Below are 12,322 nucleotides of genomic sequence, written 5' to 3' on the forward strand. Positions count from 1 at the left end.
ACGCTTGCAATGGGATCCGGAACCCACCACTGGATTTGACATATAGGTTGCCCCCAACTTACAACCTTAACTGGGACTAGAATTTCTGTCTCTAAGCAAGGCTGCTGTTAAGTCGCGTCCAATTTTACAACAGTTCTTTTGCCATGGTTGTTAAATGAATCAAGTGAATCGTGCAGTCATTAAGTGGATCTGGCTTGACCCATGGACTGCTTCTTGGAACGCTGCCTGGGAAGGTTGCAAATGGCAATAACCTTGACTGTCAAACCTGCAAGCCATCTTTTTTTTTAAAAAATTTATTTCAGGCCTGCCACAATTTCTACTGTGGGGAAATGGGAGCGGGGAGTTATATGGAGTCGTGACCCGTCAAAACCGCGCTCGACTAAGCCGCGCCCGATTAAACCACGTCGCTGACATCATCAACAGGGCGACAACAGCCAGCGCGGAGAAAGAAGGGCGCTTTAAATAGCGCTTTGAAAGCAAGCCGATTCAACTTAAGGTAAGGGTTAGGTTTAGGGTTAGCTTTAGGGTTAGCTTTAGGGTTAGCTTTAGGGTTAGGTTAAGGGTTAGGGTTAGGGTTAGGTTAAGGGTTAGGGTTAGCTTTAGGGTTAGGTTTAGGGTTAGGTTAGGTTAAGGGTTAGGGTTAGGGTTAGGTTAAGGGTTAGGGTTAGCTTTAGGGTTAGGTTTAGGGTTAGGTTAAGGGTTAGGGTTAGGTTTAGGGTTAGGTTAAGGGTTAGGATTAGGTTTAGGGTTAAGTTAAGGGTTAGGTTTAGGGTTAGGTTTAGGGTTAGGTTTAGGGTTAGGTTTAGGATTAGGTTTAGGGGGGTTAGGTTTAGGTTTAGGGGTTAATTTTAGGTTTAGCATTTACAGCGTGCTTCTGTCTCCGCGCTGTTGTCGCCCTGTTGATGACGTCAGCTACGCGGTTTATTTGAGCGCGGTTTTGTGGTGGAACCATATGGAGTTGGGTGATATGCAGCCATAATAGCATTCTTCTTAGAAAGCCAAGGTCATCAATTATTGATGATTAATAAGTAGAGATTTTAGTACTTTACAGACTGTTCTAGATTACCATTGAATGTTTATTCGTTAACGCATAATTTACTATGATACTAATAGTGAAATGATAACCTTAGTTAGGATAAATAACCGGGCCATAGAAATGCTAATGTATACTTTTGGTGATTGTTAAGTTGAAATGTTAACATCTCTTAGATTGTCTTAGATGTTTAATGTTTATTTTCTTAGCACGTAATTAACTAATTTGGGATTGAAGGAAGAGTCCTATAAATCTTATTAATAAATCATTGTTTAAAGACGGCTATAAAGGTATAATATTTTTTTTTTTTTTTTTTTTTTTCCTGTGAGAACTTAATAAAATATTTTTTATTCAATTTTCACATTCCATTTGCAATCATTTATATACAGGGTATTTACTATAAGAAAAGAAAAAAAAAAAGAAAAAAGGGAATAAAACGAACAAGTAAAAAGGAAACACAACTCATCATTCACAACCCCACCTAACCCTTGCATCCTCCATACACCCCATCTACCCCCTCCAACTTTCCTTTCTCCCTCTAACACTCCCCTCCTACTTCCCTTTCCCCTCAAACCTTCTCCCCTTACTCCCCAGACACCCTCCTTACATTCCCCTTACTCCTTACATTCCCCTTACTCCTTCCTTACTCCTCCCTCTTCCTTCCCTCTACCTCCCTCCTTGGTGTATGCCTTTATTCGAATGTTGTTTGATCTGATAAAAGTAAAATGAACCAAGGAAAAAAATAATAATAATAATAATAATAAAAAAAAGGACCACCGTATATAAATACATTCTTGTTCTTATTAAGACTATGTTAACACCCCCCCCACCCCACCCCCCACAATCCCCATCCCTAATCCTCCCGACTTCCCAGGGCCCACACCTGGCACTACCTTCTATCTAAAATATCTTGTATACATATGGATTAAAAAAATAAAAGTAATATATCAAAAAAAAAAAAAAAAAAAAAAAAAGAAAAGCAGAGAAAGAAAAAAAAAGGAAAAAAAGAAAAGAGAAAAGAGAAAAAAGAAAAAAAAAGAAACCACTCTTTGTGTTGATCTCAGCCCCCCATCTTTATCTATGCTTAAATAGTATAAATCATTCTATCTATATTTTATTCTCATCTCTTACTTCTTTGCTATTTACCCCGACCTTCTGTAGGCTCTCCCGTTCCCTTCCTAAACCTTATGATCCCTTCCAATAAGATTTAAGCAACGTGGTTCATGCCATATATTCAAATATAACTTTACAGACAAGTAATCAAACTTTCACTTCTAGTAAAATTTAAACAACGTAAGTGATCTTTCTTTACCCCTTTTTCAAACAGTAATTCAAAATAATCTAACCAGATTTCCCCTTCTTAGTAAAGTTAAGCAGCGTAGATCAGATATTACTTTACACAGGAATCAATTTCTATCTTAAGATAATTCCAACCGACTTCCCCTTCTAATAGGATTTAAATAACTTAGTTCATTCCACATGTATTTTACCCTCATCCCCCACTTGTCTGATATTTACCACTATCAAATTTATACTACCATTTGTTTAAAATATAACTCAGAGCGATTTGTAGCATGAATCATTCCACATATTCCAATAATACTTTCAGCAAGAATCAGTTAACCTTCTATTTTAAGGTAGTCGCTTCTAGCAAAGTTTAAACAACATAAATCATTCCGCATTCTTTTTACAGTTATCTTAAAATAATCCCAAGCGGCTTCCTGTTCTAATAAGCTTTAAACAACGTAAATTTTGCCCTCTTCCCTTGCTTGTCTGATATTTACCACAAATAACGTAGTTCATTCCACATGCATTTTACCCTCATCTCTTGCTTGTCTAATATTTACCACTATCAAATTTATACTAACGTTTATTTGAAAAGTAACTCAGAACTATTACAACCAACTTTCCCTTCAAATAAAAGTTAAATAGCATGGATCATATTCAAATAATACTTTCAGCAAGAGTCAGTTAACCTTCTATTTTAAAATAGTCCCATCTAACAAAGTTTAAACAACATAGATCATTCCGGATTCTTTTAACCACTATCAAATTTATGCTAACGTTACTTTAGAATCTAGCTCAAAGTAGTTTCACCCAGCTTTCCCTTCTGATAAAAATTAGTCCACTTTTTCTACCGGAGAGAGGTCTCAAACCCCCATTCAGTCCTCAACTTTAGGAAGTCTTTTGAAGTATCTAAATTCTCGATCTGCGTTCTTCTGCTTCTCCGAGGGAGGAGGGGCTGCCCCCTCCATCTTGCAGCCGCATGGCCAGCCGTTTGCTTTCTCCTTCCGCTTGTCTCTCCTCTCTTCCAAGCGCGTTAGGAAGTCCCACCTTCAGAATCCTAGAATAGAAATCTTGAGCCTCCGAAACAGAGTTAAGACGAAATCTTTGATTCTCAAATGTAACCGTGATGCCGGCAGGGGCCTCCCATCTGTATCGAATCTGTTGACTCCTAAGCTCTTTAGTTAAAAAAGTATATTCCCTTCTTGCTTTCAACATGTGGAAAGGTATATCTTTGAAGACAATCACGTCTTGGTCATCAACTCGGAGACTGTTATTATAAAACTTTTGCACAATCGCGTTTCTAGATTCTTTTGTAGAGAAATGTATAATTATGTCCCTCGGGAGCTGTCGCTGTTCCGCTATCAATGAGTTCTGGCGATAGATTTTCCGAATCTGCCAATCAAAGTTAAGTCCCGGGCTTCCCAGCGCATGGCTGAAGGCTTCAGCAAAGGTCTGTTTCAAATTCTCTTGTTCCTTTTCACGAAATCCTCTGACTCTTATTGAAAATGCCTTTCTATCAAAATTTAGCATCATAAGCTGTTCTTCGTTATTTCTAATTTTTTCTTGTAAAATTTGAATATTGGTAGTCAAATTAAAATTAGCCTTCTCCAGACTTTCCAATTTGTTCTCTATTTCAGCAGAGTAATCTGACAGGGCAGACACGGCTGCAAACGTATTCGCCTTCATTTGATTAACTTTAGATTTTAGATCATCATAAAGTTGCAATACAAATTCCTTAAGTTCTTGCTTAAAGGCATTAAAGATTTTAAAGAGATATTCCTGTGTTAAAACTTCTCCAGTAGAGGGCGTAGGAGACAAAGGCTGTGTTTCCAATAAAGATTCTTTACATTCTTTAGACACATTTGTAGCAAGACGCTTCTTTGACTTGGGTGGCATAATAAATAAGCAAGTAAGCAGAGCTTCGCTCCCCTCTATTTCCAAAGAAGAAGAGTTTATTTTGTTAAGGAGCGGTCTGCAAGAAGATAACACCGGCTGAGTACATCAATCATCCACGGAGAGAAATCGCCATTTTAAGGTCTATTTAGACAAAGAAGTCTCTAAGACGAATGGTGCTGGTATTTACGATAGTAATAAAAGCATAAATCTCACAGGGGTGGGACCCGCCCGTATCAATTCTAGCTTGAGAAAACTTTGTTTTGTCCTGGGGGGGGCTAGCCTGTCTGGGGCTGCCAAAAAAAAAAAGGCAGCTGAGAAGAAATGGCTGGAGATAAACGCTCCGCTTCGGCTGAATCTAATCTCTTTCCACAGCCAAAAAAGAAAAAAGGCTGTGGCTTACGAATAGACCCTAGCCTACGGAGCTATCCTCCCTGCCCCTTTCTTAGCCAAAAAGGGGTGCTATCTATGATCTTAATTAGATATACAGACCAGATCTCTGAGGAGCTCGGTGGAGCCCTCCTCGGCAACAGGCCACGCCCCCAGGAAGTCTTATAAAGGTATAATATTGTGTGGGCCTGTGGAGAGGAGAGGTGAGATAAACAGTAAATAACTTCTAGTCAACTACAATAATAACAAGGAAATGTTAATGGATAATATTTAATGATACATATGGATGTGTTATGGGGGGGGATGCTTAGATATCTTACTTAACTGAATTTGTTTTAGAATATGTCATAGAGGTGTAATGTTATTGGAGATCTATTGAAACTGCAAATGAATGCCAGTAGGTGGTTGCGTCTTTAAATATAAATGATTCTAGATTAAAAGCATGTTTAAATAATGGTAATCAAATGAGAATCGTGGTACAGGGATAGTAAAATACATAATTTTATCTTTCTTGACTTAAAATGTACAACTCAGTTTGAATGAAGTATATGTAAGGATGGTGGAAGAAACGCACGAAATATATTTGTAACCAATCGATACGCTTTCTACAAGGTGTCACGAAAGATTATTCTTTTTGTGTGTGTGTTTTTGCTTAACTAAAACAATAAAAAAAATTCTCAAAAAAAAAAAGAGAAAGAAAGAAATCCAAGGTCATCTTTGTCTCTGCACCTGACCGGATCTGGATGGGAGGAATGTGATCATGAAGTTAATCGTGCAGTCATTAAGCGAATCTGGCTTGCCCCATGGACTGCTTGTTCGAAAGCTGCCTGGGAAGGTTGCAAGCCTGTGGCAATGATAACAATATTGTAAATAACATGGTAATTGCCGAGGGTTCCACCACAAATCCGCGAAGCCCTTATCCGCGGAGACATAAGCGCGAACACTAATTCGCGCCGTTCTAAGCGCTAAGGAAAAACGCGACCCTACCGCAATGACATAATCGCGGAGGGCAAAATCGCGCATTCCCAAGCACTCAGTACCCTAAACCTAACCCTAAACCTAACCCTAAACCTAAACCTACACCTAACCCTAAACTTAACGCTAACGCTAACCCTAAACCTAACCCTAAACCTAACGCTAAACCTAACGCTAAACCTAACCCTAACGCTTACCTTAATTGAAGTCGGCTTTCTGCCGCGGCGCCGTTTTAAAGCGCCCTTCTGTTGCCGCGCTGTTGTCGCGGCGGTGTTGATGCGCGGTGATGACGTCGCGGCTTTAGCGCCACGATTTTATCACTGCGATTTTGACTAGCGCGGTTTTGTCGTGCCATGGTTGCCGAGCCCCTGGAGTTTAATCACATTGCAATTGTCGTAACTGTGAGGACTGGTCACAAGTCATTTATTGCAGTGCTGTTGCAACTTAGAACAGTCGGTAAATACATGATAACAAGTCAAGGACCTCCTGTTGCTAAAGAGGCTTAGTTGGAAAAGGAGCCATGACCCTCGATTCAAGGGAAAAACAGGGTTAATCAACACTTCCTCTTGTGTGGTGCTGATGAAAGTCACTGAGAAGCATCAAGTTTGGAAGGGATTGGCTTGCACAACTGGGCACCATATTTCCCCCTAAAAGGGAGGAAGAAACTCATCACCCCCAACTTTGACAATGAACCATTAAGGCCTGAGCCAGGGTACTCTACATGACAAAGGTAGGATTAACCCTCTACGGATCTCACCACATGGCACCTGGGAAGAAGCAATGCTCAATCAAACTTGGACTCAAAGCACAGCCTACAGCAGTGTTTCCCAAAGTGTGGTACGCGTACCCCCAGGGGTACGGGAAGAGTTTGGTGGGGGTACGCATTAAGTCAAAAAAAAGGAACAGACTATTGGACGTGGAACCGCATCTCAGATTAAAATTAACAACCAGGGAACCAAATTATGATGATCTGTCATCTCAACATAAACAATTTCATCCTTCTCATTGAATCAAATAAATGTTCTTTATAATATAACTTTCGTTTATTTTGCGTATGTACCCAAAAAAGAAAAAATAAATATATTTTGATTTTTATTAACGCATATGTTTTTTACAAGGGGTACTCAGCGTTACGAAAATTATAGAAGGGGTACACATATGTCAAAAGTTTGGGAAACACTGGCGTACAGAGTTGGCCCTGCATGGGAATCTGACGACCAATCAGAATACAAGATCAAAGCGCAGGGAGGGCATAAAACCAGGGGCTTTCAGCATCTCGCTCTCTCTTTTTTCTTCCTCACCCAACATCTGGAAGCATGTGGTCCCCCCTTTTCCGTTCAGGAGCTCAAGCCCTGTGATCCTGCCCACCATTAAAACCATCTTTCCAAGCAGCCTCCAGGTTTCCAGTGTGTTTCCCCCCCGGTTCCACCACAAAACCGCGGACGACAAAATCGTGGTCGACGAAAGCGCGTATGTGACGTCATCACAGCGCGACAAAAGAGATCGAAAAATGTAAAAATAAAGCGAAAACCTTACCCTAACCCCCCCAAAGCTAACCCTAACCCTAACCCTAAACCTAACCCTTAACCTAACCCTAAACCTAACCCTAAACCTAACCCTTAACCTAACGAAAAACCTAACGCTAACCCTTAACCTAACGCTAAATGTAACGCTAACGCTCTAAACCTAACCCTAACCCTAACCCTTAACCTAACCCTAACCCTAACCCTTAACCTAACCCTTACCTTTATGTGAATCGGCTTGCTGTAATTTAATTTTTATTTCAATTTTTCGATCTCTTTCGTCGCGTTGTGATGACGTCACATACGCGATTTCGTCGACCGCGCTTTTGTGGAACGCGGTTTTGACGGGTCACGTTCCCCCCCCACTTGGAACTGAACCCAGAAGGACATTTCTTCCAATTAAGGATCACGCCATCATGGAACCAAGTTGCGAGGTCAAGCACCCGTGGGCCTCATTTAAAAAGAAAAATATGGTTAATCGGGCACATCATGTCTGGTGCTGATGAAAGTCCCTGAGACGCATCAGGTGGAGAAGAGATCGGCTTGCACCACTGAGAGACTGAGACAAATTCATAATGCACGTTTTTATTTCGACAATTTTGCATTCCTGGCTGAGATAACGACCCCAACGATCTCAATCCAAAGGGTTGAAGATTCCTATCTTTCTCCCCTTTTTTTGCCAGATTTGCACCTGATTTTTGCAGCTGGTCTTTCATCGCTCTACTCTTAGCCTCTACATCTACCTATGCCTAGCGATGGACGGGAAGCATCCCATAATTCCCACATGCAAATTCTGCCAAGTAATCAGGACTGGATTTGCATCTGTTTAGAACCCAGGAGTGAATACCGTAAAACCACAAATGCTTGCAAGATTTAATAGTGACTGTTTCCTCCTTCAGACAATGAGTAAATATTTCTTGCTTCTTACAAAGACAGCAGTTCCTCCTTGTGGTTTTATCTGGTGATCGCTTTGGAGTAATTTTCACTGAAAACGTAAATTTATTTGGGTTTTCCAGGTAATTTCTTTTTCTCTCGCTGGTTTCTCCAGAAACAGAGTATTTCCAGAAAGCCAGACAATTTTATGTGCTGTCTTGCATTCCTTGCACGGTTAGTTGTTAGGGCCTTGTGTTTTCAGAGCCCCAAAATTGAAACAGATTTTGAGTAAGACTTGGAGATGATTCGCCTCTCCCATAAGACATAAAGGAGGAGTAAAGGCACAGGAGCCTTTGCAGGAAGCAACTTTGTTCATGCTGGTCGGTTTAAATTCTGAATCTCCGTTTGGACTCTTTGCTTCGTGTAGCCTTCGAGCTAATTGCCAATTAGGTCTTTGGCAGCGTTTCAAGGAAGATAAAGGTGGGTGCTTATCAGCCTTATCCCGAAAGACTTTGGCAGACTACTGTTGGACTATTTACAAACAATTTGTGACTCATTACGGGTATTTTTGGGACTAAGTGTGTACTTTTTACAGGAAGTTTAGGTCAGAACACTGCCTTGTGTTTTCAGAGACCTAAAATTGAAACAGATTTTGAGAAGGTGTTGAGTAATTATCTCTCGGAAAAGTTCTCCTTCTCTTTCCTACCATTTTCCATGCTGCTGCATTTCTCCAACCTCAGAGACAAAGGGGTTGAGAAAATGAAGTCTGAGATAATTGATGGGCAGTTTTTTTTTCATAGAAGAATATTCCACCAACGAAAGGAGAAAAATTCCCGCCGGACATTGGTACCACAATGGATTTCTCCCGACAAAACGTGGTAGGAGAAAAAGTCATCAATGAACGTGCAGGAGAGGCCCAGCGGCTCCAGGAGGGAGCGGACCTTCGCTTCCAAGCAACACTGGCCATGGATGATGGGTCCATATGGCTTGGGAATGCCCAGGTGTTTCCCTAAGACGAGCATATTTACCTGCAGAGAAAAGGACAAAGAATTGAGTTGACTTCTCATCCATCTCTTTCTCCCAAGCGGAATAGTTGGAAGGGACCTTGGAGGTCTTCTAATCCGACCCCCTGCTCAGGCAGGAAACCCTACACCTTTTCAGACAAAGGTTATCCAACATCTTCTTAAAAACCTCCAGTGGAGGAAGACTCAGAACTTCTGAAGGCAAACTCTTCCACTCATTAATTATTCTCACTCCTTAGTTCTAAATTGCTTCTCTCCTTGATTAGTTCCCACCCGTAGCTTCTTAACCTGCCCTCAGGTGTTTTGGAGAATATGTTGACACACACCCCCTCTTCTTTGTGGCAGCCCCTCAAATATTGGAACACTGGTAGTCTTTCTTTTCACTAAACTAGACATACCCAATTCTTGCAACTGTATCTTTGTATGTTTTACTCTCCATTCCCCAATTATTTGGTTCCCCTTCTCTGCATCCTTTCCAGTCTCAACATCTTTTTTTATACTGTGGCAACCAAAACTGGATGCAACATTCCAAGCATGGCCTTACCAAGGTATTATAAAGCACATTAACACTTCACAGGATCTTGATTCTATCCCTCTGTTAATGCAGCCTAGGATTGCAATCTGACTTCTCTCATTGACTTTTCTCGTCAGAAGGTCGCAAAAGGGGATCGCATGACCCCTTATGTGACTGTCATAAATAGGAGTCAAATTAAAGATGTTTATTGAAATGCAATTACTAACACCATCAACATAAAATGGAGCCCGCTCAGATGCTGAAGTACACCACGTAAATGAGATGAAGAGTGTGGAAGAGAGAGTTAGGAGAGGGGGGGGAGAAAAGGAGAGAAAGAAGGAATGGAAAGAGGACAGAGGAGAAGGAGAGAGGAAAGGGAAGTAGAGAAGAGAAGGATGACAGAAGGGAGAAAGGAGGTACGGAGGAGAAGAGAGGGAGAAGAAAGTGATGGATAGGGTATAAATATGGTGTATGGAGAGCAGAAGAGCCAGTGATAGCTCTTGGGGGTTGATGGTAAGACGAAATGAGATAATATTTAATAATACAAAATACTGTTGGTTATGTAATGGTATGTGTTCTGACCCCCTCCTTCATCCAGTAACAAATGCCGAGACAAGCTTAACTGGAATGTACTTTAATAGCAAGACACCAAGACCTCGGTGGCTGAAAGCCAAGCAGAGCAAACAGATAAGGACCTTGGCAGCAACTCCAACAAACTCAGGCAGCAATAAACACAGATAAGGCTTGGCAGCAATCCAGCTTGCCAAGCTCACAGTACTGTCCTCTGACATTCAATCCTGCGTTGACTTCTGCAAAGAGGGCCGTGTGCACAAGTAGCTTTTATAGTCTGGAGAGGAGACTAATGACCACCAGCTGAGCACAATCACCTCCTGTAATTGCGTAATTGTTCCTGACGCCTAGTAGCTCTTCGATGGCATGCATCCAGGAACAACTCACTACTGGCCTCCGGCTCACTCTCCCTTGTCTCCTCCCCACTGGCCCAAGGCTCAGGTGCCTCCTGGTGGCCAACCAGTCTCTCTGCGCCCTGCTCGGAGTCGGAACCCTGTCCAGGGTTCTCCACATCCTCCAGAGCCGACTCATAGGGCCCCTCGCTGTCGGAGTCTGGTGGCAGCTCCAACGGCACCTGCTAGGCCACAACAGGTATGCATGTGGTTATTTGTATGAAAATGAAAAAATAAAAAAACTATTTAAAAAAATACATAAACAGGAGTCAATTGCCAAGCACCTGAATCTTTTTTTTCAATATATTTTTTATTATTTTTACATTTAAAACAATGCAGTACCACGAAGTCGAAGTGACCATATATTCACATTATATACAGCTAATCTCAACCATTAACAATTAGCCTACATAATACATTGTCTATCTTTCTGTCCAATCACAATATATACAGTTTGTTCCAGTCTTGTCACCTTGTCATAAAATCTGTTCCCCAAGCATCTGAATCTTGATCACCTGACCATCAGGATGCTGTAACGGTTGTAAGTGTGGGAAACATTCGTAAGTCACTTTTTTCAGTGCCGTTGTAATTTCAAATGGTCACTAAGTGAATCCATGTAAGTCAAGGACTTACATTATGATAGCTTGATATCTTGACTTCCTCCCAAGGGTGTGGGAATCTCAATTCCTGTGAAATAGGTTGGGTTGAGAGCGAATCACCCCGAGGGGGTGGATTTGAACCCGGATCTTTGCCACTACACCACAGAGACTTTAAATCTCTCTCTCTTTTTTTAAAAATCTAGGATTTCACTGTCACACCAGGCTGTCCAATGGTGTCACTTTTAGAGGTGTGGGGTTTCGCTTCCTGTAATTTTACTTGGTTTGAAACTTAAAACATATTTGATAAGCTGTAGTTCTAGTTAATAATTTCTCCTTTGAAAGCATATTGGGGCTCAAGAAACCAATGTTTGCCCTCATCCTGCTGAAATGGTTCCACAAGAATATAAAAAGAGGTGTGGGACAGGCTTAAGAAATATGTGCGGTTGTTGGTTTAAGGGGAGGTTTTAATCTTTCTAAAATAAAACCATAGTTCTTTGCTCAGCTGGGGATACCAAGGATGTAGTATAAACTATGTGGTAATTTCAAAGGATCAAGGTAAAGGTTCCCTTCGCACATATGTGCTCATTGCTCCTGACTCTAGGGGGCAGAGCTCATCTCTGTTTCAAAGCCAAAGAGCCAGCGCTGTCCGAAGACATCTCCGTGGTCATGTAGTTGGCATGACTAAATGCCGAAGGCGCATGGAACATTGTTCCCTTCCCACCAAAGGGGGTCCCTATTTTTCTACTTGTATTTTTTACATGCTTTCAAACTGCTAAGTTGGCAGAAGCAGGGATAAGTTAAGGGAGCTCACTCCGTCACAGGCACTAGGGATTCGAACCGCCAAACTGCCAACCTTTCTGATCAATAAGCTCAGTGTCTTCGCCACTGAGCCACCGCGTCCCTTATTTCAAAGGATAACATACCCCTTTTCCATCGAATGCAGATTTTTCTAAACCAAACCAAAAATGCTTTTTTTCTATTTGTTAGGAAATAAGAACCTAGGATGTGAAAACAGGCAGCTGATAGCTCCCTATTACAATTATTTGAAGGATGCCATCCTTAGATCCAAAAAGAGGATCTGACACTAGGAAATTACTAAGCAGTCTAGATAAAATCTTAGAAGTCGGATGTTGCAAACCAGCTTTTTCGAAAAGTTGTACGGAAAGGAGCATCCTAAGATTCTGACTTCATTTTCACACTTCTAAATCCTTGGTAAACAGTTGCTTAATGGTGGGGAACTAATTATGCAAT

Source organism: Thamnophis elegans, chromosome 15 (genome assembly GCF_009769535.1).
Source record: "Thamnophis elegans isolate rThaEle1 chromosome 15, rThaEle1.pri, whole genome shotgun sequence".
NCBI lineage: Eukaryota > Metazoa > Chordata > Lepidosauria > Squamata > Colubridae > Thamnophis > Thamnophis elegans.